Below are 13,184 nucleotides of genomic sequence, written 5' to 3'. Positions count from 1 at the left end.
GAACCAGCCATGTACCCCTCAAATAAAAAAAATTTACAAAAGTTATCATTATTTCTATTTTTAGATGGTTTGGGATTTGTCTCTGCTTCTCAGTATATTGAATTTTTAAATTTTCTTTTTAAAATTTCTTTTTGAATTTGCTAAAAGTATAAACTACTTTTATTGTTGATTTAATATTATATACTGTTTTATTATTTATTTCTTCAAAGATTTTATTTATTTATTTATTTATTTATTTACAGAGAGAGAGAGAGAGAGAGAGCACAAGAGGGGGAGCAGCAGGCAGAGAGAGAGAGAGAGGGAGAAGCAGGCTCCCAGCTGAGCAGGGAGCCCCGATGTGGGACTTATCCCAGGACCCTGGGATCATGACCTGAGCCACTTCACAGACTGAGCCACCCAGGCGCCTTATTTTATTATTATTTAATGAAAATCACAAACCCATATTGTATTTGCACTGTTTAGATTTTCCTTGTTATCACACGCTGCAGGCATTTTAGTGATTTAAAAACCCCATAAATAGGAAAGTATTTGTCAGAATGTTTAATATGTCTATTTCCTTCCAAAATCTTCAGCTGACCACAAAGTATCATTCTTTCAGAAACTTAGACTATAACATTGCAGTCTGAAAGCACCACTGCAAATTAATTAGTTCAGCTGCCTTTTTCATTCCAAGCATTTTTCTGTCTCCTCGGTGATCTCGAAATAGCAAGGCACGTTGCTGCTAACTTATCACCTGCCTGGTCCTGTGACTGCATGAACATTGCAGACTTCTACCAAATACATCTGTCTTTAACTTTCCTAGGACATTTTCATCTGCTCAGTTTAAACAGTTCCCCTGTTAACATGATCACCTTTCCTGCTCGTAATTCTAAGTAATATGTTATAAAAAAAAAAAAAGCAGGTATTTCAGATAATCCTGATTTTGAGTCTGTTCTTTTATCCCCATGACTACACTCCTCTCACTTTGTGCGATGCCAATCCAAAAGTTATTGAAAGGGAAGGGGATATGAGGTTTGCTTCAAAATCAAGATAGCAAATGACTTCTCCTGGCTTTGGGGAACAAGACAGTTTTACCCATTTTCAGAATATTAGTGACACCCATATCCAAACACAGGTATAGAAATGCATTCCAAAGTTTAAAAAAATGTCTTTTATTCTCTGTTTTATTCACACTAATGCTGCTGGCCATAGTATCTGAATAAGCTAAACAATAATATTTTTCACATATGTTCAGTTAAAGAAAGTGTGTTGGAGTTAGTGTGGTATTAGGATCTGGGATCATACGGCAGAATCTGTTTCCTCGCGGCTGGCTGGGAGATATGGGGGAGGTTATTTGAATTCTCCAAAGCTTTGTTTCCCTGGGTATAAACTAGATAAAATGGTGAGATTTATCAAAGGACGCAGCAGACTTTTGGTTGGATCACTACAACTTGACTCAACAACAGCTCCATAAAACATCGTTATAGTCTTATCAGTTGATAGTCCTTTGTTGTTCTACCTCTGACCTAGAAATTCCATATAGGGTACAATTCTTTCTGGCCTTTGTGAATCATCACAGGGTTCTGAATTACAAAAGAGAAACATGCCTTACCAGTAAGATAAAAGTTTCCAAACTGGTTTTGCCAAGAAGGTGCTTGAGAACTCTCTGTGCTATTTGTAGTGGCAGATGCTGTAAAATCAGAAACACTGGGCCGGGCGTTGTCTTGACTCCAGGACTCCAGCTAGAGCTCTAGCTGCTCTCAGTCCATGGTTCAGTATGTATTGTTACCTTTAAATGTGTGAGAAGAGATTGTACCCCTTGATAACTAACATTTTACACATTAAACTTCAGGTATTAAATTTGTGAAATATTGCCGGGCTCCACCACTGAAAATAGAATTATATCGAGCAGTTTTCTTCGCAATAAGTACTATCATTATACAACCTCCTTGACCAAATTTCCTTCCATTTTAAACTATGTTTACCTTTGATGGGAATACAAGCTCTCTGCAAATGTTCCACGGCCTTGAACCATAGCCTTGAACGAGCTGCTGCTGGACAAACTCTATTTGGGGTCATAATGCACAACAACAATCACTCTGTTGTCTCTCCGTTTACTAGATAAGCCACTTAAAGCTGTACCCTTCACCATGACAGATTATTTCCTGTAGAAAATATTTGATGAGGGTAATCCTAGAATATTCGGTTTTGCGAAATAGTTTTACAATCTCATTTGAGGTGTTCATTGACATACGCGGCAGGACTCATAGGAATCCCCTTTTATTTCAAGAGGTTTCGTGTCTTCCCTTCCCCCGCAAAAAAAACGTTAAGAAACTGGTCCCATCTGAATAAGAGCCTTGTGTGACTCTGGGAGTTAACTCTCTGAGTCAGCAGAACTGAGGTCGGTTATCTGGAAGAGAGGCTGCTGGCATTGGCAGCCTGGACCTAGAGGCCTGGACCGACCTCAAAGTCTGATTATACCAAAGACAAAGGATTGTTGGCATCATCAGTTCCGTGAACAAGCAACAAGTGGGCATTCCATTCCAGGGTGGAATTGGGTGACCTCATGATCCTTCCCCAACTGTGAGAAAGTGACTTTCAGCTCAGCTATTAAGGAACAAAGAAAGGTTTATATTTTCTGAAAACTGTAGCTTGAAGGTTTTGGTTTTTGTTTTACAGAACTTTTGTTAATTGAGAAAAACTGAAAATGCTTCAAAGGATGCTTTGTTTGAATTATTATTCAGAAATCAGCTCTTTCATTAAATATTTACTGTGCTTTGTTAAGTACTGGAAATGTGAAAATGAGTAAGACTCACCGTCCTCAAGGAATACATAGTTTGGTGAGTAAACACATATATATTTTAGGTCTAAGATAAGCTCAGTCTCTCTGGTCATTACAGGGCCATCCTGGAGGAGAGATCTGGGCTGCTCCTGCATCTTCTGGAGACCCAGGCTCTTTGTCTATAAAATGAAGACACTCTCGGTCCTCCTTACTTTAAAATGTAACTGAAGGGATGAAAGGATATGTCTGCAAATATTTTTTAAAACATCCCTTAATGATATTTCTCAACTTGTGATCTACCTAACTTATGGTCACCTTGGGCACGTGGTACTTGTGAAAAGGACAGCTCCTTGCACTGTACCTCAGTGTACCTCCTTGCACTGTATTAGAATGTCCAAGAGTGGAGTCCTGGAAGCTGCATTTTCATAATGGCCCTCGAATGATTCTTATGCACATGGAGTTTGAGAAATTGATTTTGGGAATGCTGACAGTTGTGCGGGCAACCTTATGAGAAGGTTCAGATGTCCCAGACTTGGAATGAGCTTGACACCTGATGAGGCCATGAAGAAAGGAACAGAGGACTGATGACCAACCATTTCCTCTCTCAATGCCATTGCCCTGTGTGGGATCCAGTAACCATGGTTCAGGAGACAGGGGAGGTAGGCAAGATATAGAAACCCTTCAATGTGCTGCAGTGAGTTTTCTGACAGCCCTGTAGAGTAAGGACTCAGAATATAGAATCTTAAATCATATTTTTCGTCTACCTGAGAGGTGAACTGTTAGTCCACCGCCACTTAAAATCTATGAATCTTTCCATTTATTCAAGAAGGGTTTTGAGTACATGTTTTTTGCTCGGCACTGTGTTAGTCACTGTAGACACTATGCTGAATTCGCAAACACAATTTCTATCCTTGTGATTTTAGTGGACCAACAGAGTTAAATCAATCGTCACACAGTGAAGCTTGTAATTACAATCATGAAAATTACCATGAAGCACTAATAAAAAGTATCATGAGACATTATGACAGAGACCTAACCTAGACTAAGAACTCAGGAAACTGAAAAGATTGGCATTGGTTGGAAGGGTATACGGCTTTTCAGAAAAAGCATTCAGACAGAAATAAACTCCTCAATTTTAAGATTGGTGAAGATGATGACAGATTTGGACAATGCTTCATAAGAAGTTATTGAGGAAGTAAACATATTTTACTTTTGAAACAATCATTTTTGAAAAGAGAAAGATCTTAAATTCTAAAAAATAAGAAACTAAAACATAAGAAAATTACACAAGTGTTCTGCAAAAAATGTGTCAGTGAGAATTTTTTAGTGACTATTCTAATAGCCAAAATGCAAGGCTGCTAAAGATCCAACAGTGGTGAATTATTTAAAGATGCTACAGGGGCACCTGGGTGGCTCAGTGGGTTAAAGCCCCTGCCTTCAGCTCAGGTCATGATCCCAGGGTCCTGGGATCCGGCCCCACATCGGGCTCTCTGCTCCTCAGGGAGCCCGCTTCCCCACCCCTCTCTCTGCCTGCCTCTCTGCCTACTTGTGATCTCTGTCTGTCAAATAAATAAATAAAATCTTTAAAAAAAAAATAAAAGATGCTACGAGCACACCATGAAGTACTATTCAACTTTAAAAATGTTGTGGATGATTTATTCATTGGTTACATGAAAAAAAAGAAGATTGTGGACCAAAATGGTTGATAGCCTGTCTTTGTGAACATATTTAATACAGAGGTATATACTGACATAGAAAAGCAGATTCTGAGTAGTAAGGTTATTTTTCTTTGTTTGGCATGTCTGAATTTTCCAACTCTTCTACAGAGTTTCATCCCAAGGGAAGAATGATAAAAATGTATTTTAATAACAAATGTCGCAAACAAGCTTGTACTATTTTGGCTGGATATAAGAAGTAGTGGTGGGAGAGTGCGGCCATGGGAAAGAAGAAAGGACGTAACGTCCACGTTCAGATTCAATGCCTTTCCTGAGAGCAAGAAAAAAGGCTTTTTACCTTCAGCCAAAAGGGCAGAAGCAGAATAAAAGTATAATGTTATACAGCAGAAAAATGAAGTTCTGAAGATAGAAGAGTTTATTTTGCAGACTTAGGGCCATCCAGTAAGAGATTAAGTCGGCCTTCGTGGGCTGGGAGGATCTCCTGAGCCCCAAAAGGCCTAGAGGCAGCAGAAGGACGTCTGTTGTGTGTGAGGGGTGCATAGAGGCTCCTGGGTTCCTTCCAATTTGAAGAGTCTGGGATTGTATGAACTTCAGCCTTTCTCCTAGGACGTGCAAGTAACCGTGTCCTGAGCGACTTGGGGGCTCCTGCCAGCAACGTAGAAAAGAATACCTAGAACTCCTACTCCCATTATGTTTTATTTCTTCACTACAAATTCAGCTTGTGAAAACAGACATTTGATGTTAGTATTCTTTTCATTCTTATTTACAAGCCTCATCCAGCTATTTCTGTGAGGTCTGGAACTGTCTTTTATTTTTGTTCAAAATCCCTCAGCTGCAGGAGTTGGTGAATGCTTACTGTCTTCTAAGAGTCTCCTCTAATCTTTTTTTTTTTTTTTTTTTAAATAGTTTGAGTACAATGTTTAGTGGCTTTTGGCCATAAATAATGGTGATGAAATTGAGGTATCCCTCTTTTTAAATTTTTTTATTATTATTTTTAAGATTTTATTTATTTTTCAGAGATAGAGAGAGAGAGAGAGCGCACAAGCAGGCCGAGGCAGAGAGAGAAGCAGGCTCCCTGCCGAGCAAGGAGCTCGATCCCAAGACCCGGGTTCATAACCTGAGCTGAACGCAGCGGCTCAACTGACTGAGCCACCCAGGCGTCCCTTTTTAAAATTTTTTAAAATGCATCTCTCAGGGCGCCTGGGTGGCTCAGTGGGTTAAGCGACTGCCTTCGGCTCAGGTCATGATCTAAGGGTCCTGGGATCGAGTCCCACACCGGGCTCTCTGCTCAGCAGGGAGCCTGCCTCCCTCTCTCTCTCTCTGCCTGCCTCTCTGCCTACTTGTGATTTCTCTCTGTCAAATAAATAAATAGAATCTTTTAAAAAAATGCATCTCTCATAAGAGGAATATTTATGAGCAGTTCACACATGATGATAATATATATAATAAGATTTAAAGGTGGAGCGTCATCCGAGGGCGAGACCTTGTTCCCGTGGGCATTGCACTGACCGCCCCGCAGAGACCTTCCTCCGGAGACAGGAGGATGAGGCACTTTTCACGCACGATGTGCCACTCTTTCCTCAGCCATTGCATTTTGGACTGTGGCAAAGAGCAGGAGGCGTTTCAGAGGGGCATTCCAAGAAGTGGATGTGTTGTTCTCACAGTGGCGCCACACAGACCCAGGCATTTCTACTTGCCCAGGATACCATGAAAACCATGAGAGCTAATGCTTTCAATCACTTTCATTTTCTAAGAAACCGAATGGCATTGGTTTGTTTAGACGTGCCTTCACACACAACCCAACAGAACGCAGTCTGCCCAGGCGGTGTGATTGCCAGTGAGGGTAGGGGTTATGGGGGGGTTGGAGAGAGGGGAAGACTCTTTCAGAATACAAATTAAGTGCTGAGCTCCCTCTAGTGACATAAGAGAGATGCATTTAAGAACCTCAGTAGTGTACATAGTTTACAATTTGATTCAATTATCTTTAATTCCATTAAATTCTGTTACTTTCCACTCCACTTAATTTTTACACAACAGCTATTTCTTGAGCCAGAAATGTTATTGAGAAACGTTAGTAAAACTATAATTTGAACAGATCACTAAAAATGGAAATTATAATAAGGGAAAATGTTTGATGTGATTCTAGCGTAAAAAAGACAATACTCCAGTTCACCTTGTTTGTATAAACAATGTGTATAAACAATGTCCCTACAACACACACACACACACACACACACACACACCAGCTCTATTCCAGTACACTCACCTTGATGTCCAACACCTTCCCTATTTGTGGGACAGGGGTCTCCTTCATTTGCATGCTGAGAATAAGTTGAGGACTGCTCCACGGATATGGCGGGAATAACTGTTACCACTACAGGAAAAATAAAACAGAGATCACGTAAGCATGTCTCATTGATACACCAGTAGGGCTATGTTCATGCCTTTTTTTTCTTCCACTTTAAAAATTATTATTATTTAAAGGAGATAGAAGTTTATTGAATACACAGCAAGGGAGCAGTGGGCAGGACAATAAAGGAGAGACTATCAGGAGGGGGGGGGTTGTAGTTAAGGGGGAGACTAGGGAGGCATGGGAACCTATTGAATTTCCTTTTTGCTACCTGTGCTTAGTTATAAGTAGCCCACTGGTCAGCTAGAGTCTAATGGTTATTTTGAGGTGGGTCACCTAATGAATCTGTTTGCATTCAGCCTGATGGTCACTATGGGCCCTTTTCCCTTACTCAGGTTTCCGTTGCTCAAACCCATTGCCTAAAATTGGCCTCTGTATTAACCCCCACCCCCAATCAACAGTGACAGATACTTGGCATTTGGGGGTCTCATCTTCAGTAGCTGCTTCTTGGTGGAGGGTGGGGGCATTGGGGAGGGAGTAGGGCATGCTATCCCTACCTAAACTTGTCAGTCCATCAGGGATTCTGTCCAGTTTTAGAGCAGGAACGTGTTTGTTTGCAGATCAAGATGGCGGCTGGATTCGCAGGACAGAACGAAAAGAGAGGCCTGAGAGAAGCAAGATGGCTGAGTGTCAGCCAGCATTAGAAAAAGATCCCAAGCCGCTCCCTAAGGTGTACAGGTTTGCCTTGGACAAACTGAAGATGGAGAGGGGGAGGAGAGAGAAAGGCACCCTCACAGGTGCCTCACAGGTGCAGGCAGTCCAGCCTGTTAGCCCTCAGACCTTGAGACCACATGGGGGGAGTTGTCGTCATGGCTAGAAACCTCCATTGTTTGAGGAGTACTAGGGTTAGAGGGCTGAAGGGCCAAAAAGAAAAAGGAGAGGGAGGGAACGATCTCTCTGAAGGGCAAGAGGGGAAATCCCTCACTCTTTTAGGAAAGGGTGGCCCAGCTGATTTCCTCTGGGGTCCAGGTCCTCACCAAGGAGTAACCTCAACCAGAGGTTATCTGTTCCTCAAGGAGTGCAGGAGTCTGTCCATTGAGGGAAAGTCCCAAGAAATTCCTGGAGCATCCGGGGTAAGCCCCAGGCCAGCAGAAATTCCCTGTGAAGGCTGCCCAGTGTGGGGCAACCTGCTTGGGTGGAGGCCAGCACACAGTGGTGAAAGAATTCACCCAAGGCAGAGTAAAGGAGATAGAGATGTTTATTGAACATATTGCAAGGGAGCAGCAGGCAGGATAGCAAAGGCGAGACTATCTGCCTGTTCATAACGTTTTTTTGTTGTTGTTGTTGTTGTTTTTGTTTGTTTTTAAGATTTTATTTATTTATTTGCAAGACAGAGAAAGAGAGAGATCACAAGTAAGCAAGGAGGAAGACAGAGAGAGAGAGAGAGGGAAGCAGGCTCCATGCTGAGCAGAGAGCTCAATGGGGGGCCTCCATCCCAGGACCCTGAGATCATGACCTGAGCTGAAGGCAGAGGCTTAACCCACTGAGCCACCCAGGCACCCCTCATGCAGTTTTAATGTATTTTAAAAAGTCCAAAGAGCCCAATGTGGTACTGGTTGTGAGTTTTGATTTTCTAGACCAAAACAATTCATCTTACATATCAACTATTCTCAAAATGTGTATTCATAGTTAAGTATCAGAAAATTGCAAGCTAAAATAATTACTAGAAGAGAAACAACTATTGAACACTTGCTCTTTCCCCCTAACTTAGCACCAGAATGACATTTCAAAAGCCCACCTTCTCCTGTTACTGCCCTACTTACAGGGCCTGAAGTAGGAGGCAGTGTGGTGAGAGGAGCTGGAGACCCGGATTCACACCGTGAGGTTCATGCTCTAGCTCTGACCCCCGCAAGCTGGGTGATCTCGGGCAAGCCGGTTAACTGTGTCTGCCAAATGAGGATAAATAATAACAGAGCCTACTTCATGGGACTAGATAAGCCCCTGACATACAGCCCAAGCAGTATGATACACTGTCTGATGAAGAAGGCAGAGGCCCGTTCCTGTGCTGGTTATTTTATCTAGGTCTCTCATCACTAGTCTTTCTCAAATAGGACTTTTCTGTGTGAAAAATGAGGTTTGTTATAGTCTCCTCGATAACAAAACAAACGCCATGTTTGTTCTTTCCACAGACTATTGACTCGATGGAGTCAAACTCTTGTGCACATGGCTAAAATTTCTGAGCAGTCTTTCTCAGACTTCCTTTTACAAACCTAACAGCCCACTATTTTGAATATAAATTCTTTACCGTTTCAAATTGATTTAGTCACTGTCTTCAGCCATACCCTTATCTCTTCTTCATTCATTTCTTCTCCCTTTCTCTCCCCTTCTCTTTCCTCTATCCTCCCTTTCTTCCTTCCTAGGTTAACATGCACCCCGATCTTCTCTGTCACCATCCTTCATTAAGGATGAAGACATTTAACTCAGGAAAATTATTGTGGAGTATAAAGTACACTATATGCATCCCTCAGTAATTAACTTATTAATATTGTGAGACACTTGTGTGACATTGGGGCATTTCAGGCAGAGCACACTTACGAGCTTGCCCCTTAATGGAGAATGGGAAGATTCCAGCGCTTTCACCCTTATGGTTATTCCTGTTATGGGAAAGGACACCAGACTCACTGTTCACCAGAGGTTGCTGGTTACCATCAAAATATTTCCCAAGTCTCTGATTTTGCCAAAATTAATAGGCCCTGACACTTGTAGGAATATGACACACAGAAACTTATTCTCAGAATTTCTTATGTTTAATTTAGAAAAATTTGGCATTTAAGATCAAGATTGGTAAAAATCACCAATTTTGATTACCTGAAGACGCAAACAGGATAACATCCTCAGAATTTAATACAGGAATTAATACACTAAGGGGTGCCTGGGCGGCTCAGTTGGTTAAAGCCTCTGCCTTCGGCTCAGGTCATGATCCCAGGGTCCTGGGATCAAGCCCCACATTGTGCTTTCTGCTCAGCGGATAGACTGCTTCCTCCTCTCTCTCTGCCTGTCTCTCTGCCTACTTGTGATCTCTGTCTGTCCAATAAATAAGTAAAAATCTTTAAAAAAAAAAAGAATTAATACATTAAACTTTTAAAGGCCCTTTCACAGTCGTCATCTGATTTCATCTTTTCTACAAATTCACAAAAATTGTTTTTCAAATGGGCTTTAAGGGACCAGGGAGAGCATTGGAGAAGCATATTTAACTCCTTTCTGAAGGTCCTGGTGAGCCACTGAATGGAATCCTTTCATGAGGACTCTATGTGAATCACTATTTCCTTTGAATGGTCTGAGGCAAATCTTATTCCAGAAACCCAGGGTTGGCTCAGACGTCTCTGAACCTTCCTATGTAACTTTTTGCAATTTTTCAACACCTCTCATCAAAGATGAGGAGTATGGGCAGAGGAGGAAAGACAGAAGAACGAAGAAAGAATGTCCAGATTCAGGATAATATAATACACTTCAGAAGGGGTGAGAGCACAGGACATTCTGAAGGAAAGAAAGGGGCACAATCAGCCCTTAAAGCTGGGTGTGGTTTTCTGGGCTTTCAGAATCCTTTGGGAAAGAGATGAGGGTTTCCCATTTCTGTAGGCTCTCTCCTGCTGCTCTTAGTGGAGGACTGATTCCAGGCAGAAAATAATGTGAAGCAATTTTTATTTTTATTTTTTTAATCTTTTCTTTTGTGAAGTAATTTTTAAATAAAGGGGAAACATTTTTCAGGATTTTTAAGAATATATGAGTTCATATAGCTGTTCGTCAAACCATGAAACATCTATTCTATCCAAGGGGATATGGTTATGAAGGACACAACCCTGTTCTCGAGGGGATGACAGGTCAATGAGGGACAGTAAATAATAATAACTATAATAACCATTTATTAAATGCCCAGTCTATGTGAAACTTATTTACACTTGATATTTCTTAATCTTCACAACAATCCGTTGATATGGTTAGTATTATTTTTACTTCATGGATATTGGCGACTAAGGCACAGAAATGTTAAGTAACTTGTCTAGATCTCCACAGCTGGCAAGTGACAAAACTAGAAATTTGAATCCAGGGAGTGAAATACTAAAACTTTGCCCTTGAGCTCCTATCTTCCCAAGGAGTGCTTCACGGATTTCCTTGGGAAGAATTGTATGGAATAATTTCAGTGTGTCAGCCTTGTACAGGATCTGTGGACACCTGGAGTCTGATTCACCACAAAGACAGAGGCCAAAGATAGTTATGAGGCAGTGTGGGGAGTGTTAGTAGAAGTCAGATGGGAACTCAGAGAAGAGATTGGTTAGGAAAATCCTCCCGGAAGGGTCTGAACCTGATAAACTAGTAGGGTAGAGATCAGACTGGCAAAGACAGAGTGAGGAAAGTGCCTTCTGGGCAGAAGAAACTGGATGTGTGAACACTTAAAAAAAACATGGTTTCCTGAGTGAATAGAAGTAAACAATATAATATGAAGCAGGAGCTCGGGTATGGACTAGGAGAAGAGAGAAGTGAGAAAGCTGAATAACTCAAAACAAAATAATGAAGTCTCTGTATTTAATATCTTTAATGTTCTGTTATTTCTGTGAAAGTGAAATGTGTTTATTTTTTGAAAAAAATGCTGATATTATATGTATTATAACAATACATAAAAGTACAAAGAAAAAAGTAAAAACCACCTGCACTTTCTTCACTCAGAGAGTACAACTACTGACATTTTATTGAACATCCAGTATCTTTTTATATGTATATAAACATATGGTTATATGTGTGTAAACATATAAGTGGGATCATATCATGCATGTTGTTTTGTGATTTCCCACCATTACATGGCAATGATAAGAATCTTGGGCCTTTTTCTGAAGAGAATAAGTGAAGGAATTTCAACAAGAGGGTAACATAATCATATTTTTATATTGTGAAAGAACACAACAACATTGTACAGTGTAAACTTGAGGTAATAGGGTGGCAGGAAGATCAAGGAACCCAAGGAAGAAATGCTGACAGGAACCAGGCAATGGTGGTAAGACAGAAACAAAGGATGAACTCAAGTTACAGGAGGTGGGCTCAGTGGCCTCTCTGGCTATGGAGGCAAGGGCTGTTGCATGGTGGGAGGTGAGGAGTGAGAGAGAAATCTCTATTGATTTCTAGGTTGTTGGTTCTGGATTGGATGTGTAGGTATTAGCACCATTGACGAGCAATTTGGGTAGCCGGTGGGATATACAATTGAAAAGAACAGGTAAGTATTCAAATACATAAATATGGAGCTCAAGATAGAAATCAGAGCCAAAGATAGAATTCTGCATATCATCAGAGGTTAAAGCCAAGAGAATTAGGGACTGAACAATGGAGACACCAAAATGTGCAGGCCAGACAGAGGACTTTGAATAGGGACTTTGTTTTGTTTAGTGTTGTATTTTCAGAACAGCCCTTAGGAAATAATAAGCTCAAAAATGTCTCTTGAATGAATAAATGAATAATAATATACATTCTACTTGTATTTCAATAGGAAAGGCTCCTTACTGTAGCAGCATATTAGTCCATCGAGTAAAAAGATTACAAATTGCACATCCATTTTCTTATCTTTCCAGTTATTGGTAGCAGCATAACAAACCATCCCAAATTTAGTGGTATAGAAAACTACTTTGTTATGCCCACAGATTCTGTGGGTCAGAGTTTTGAAACAGATACCGAAAGATGATGTGGGATAATAGGAAAAAAAACATGCCTCTACTCCCAGTTCCTGGCATAGAGCTCCTAAAACCCTTGTAATTCCTTCAGTGATAACAGCCCTTGGAACATTTCTTATTCTCATAGTTATCTTTCACCGTGTCTGACAGGGCTTCTAAAATCCTGTAAATTCCTAAGTGATAAGAACACAGGGAACATCTTTTGTTCTAATGAGGCTGCTCTAGGTAGACGCCTGAATGGGGGCTGGTCACCAGGAAGGTCAAGTCATCATTAAAACCTTGGCATTTTCAGCCCTGTCCCCCATTCTCCAGAAAAGAGAAAGGAAGTGGATTTGCGATTTATAATTGATCACACCTTCATGAGAAAACCTGATAAGCCTGATAAAATCCCAATAGGAAGGGATTCAGGGAGCTTCCAGGTTGGTGAACACATCCACACTAGGAGGGTGATGCAGCCCCAACTCCATGGAGACAGAAGCCCCCGTGCTCAGGACCCTCTCAGAACTGTCCCTGTACAAATCTTCATCTGGCTGTTCATCTGTATCCTTTATCATATCCTTTAATAAACTGGTAAATATAAGTGTTTTCCTGCATTCTGTGAGCTGCTCTAGCAAATTAAATGACCCCAAGAAGGGGGTTGTTGGAACCTCTGATCTATGGCTTGTTGGTTGGAAGGACAG

Source organism: Mustela nigripes, chromosome 3 (genome assembly GCF_022355385.1).
Source record: "Mustela nigripes isolate SB6536 chromosome 3, MUSNIG.SB6536, whole genome shotgun sequence".
Lineage (NCBI taxonomy): Eukaryota > Metazoa > Chordata > Mammalia > Carnivora > Mustelidae > Mustela > Mustela nigripes.
Note: the sequence above shows the minus strand (reverse complement) of the source record.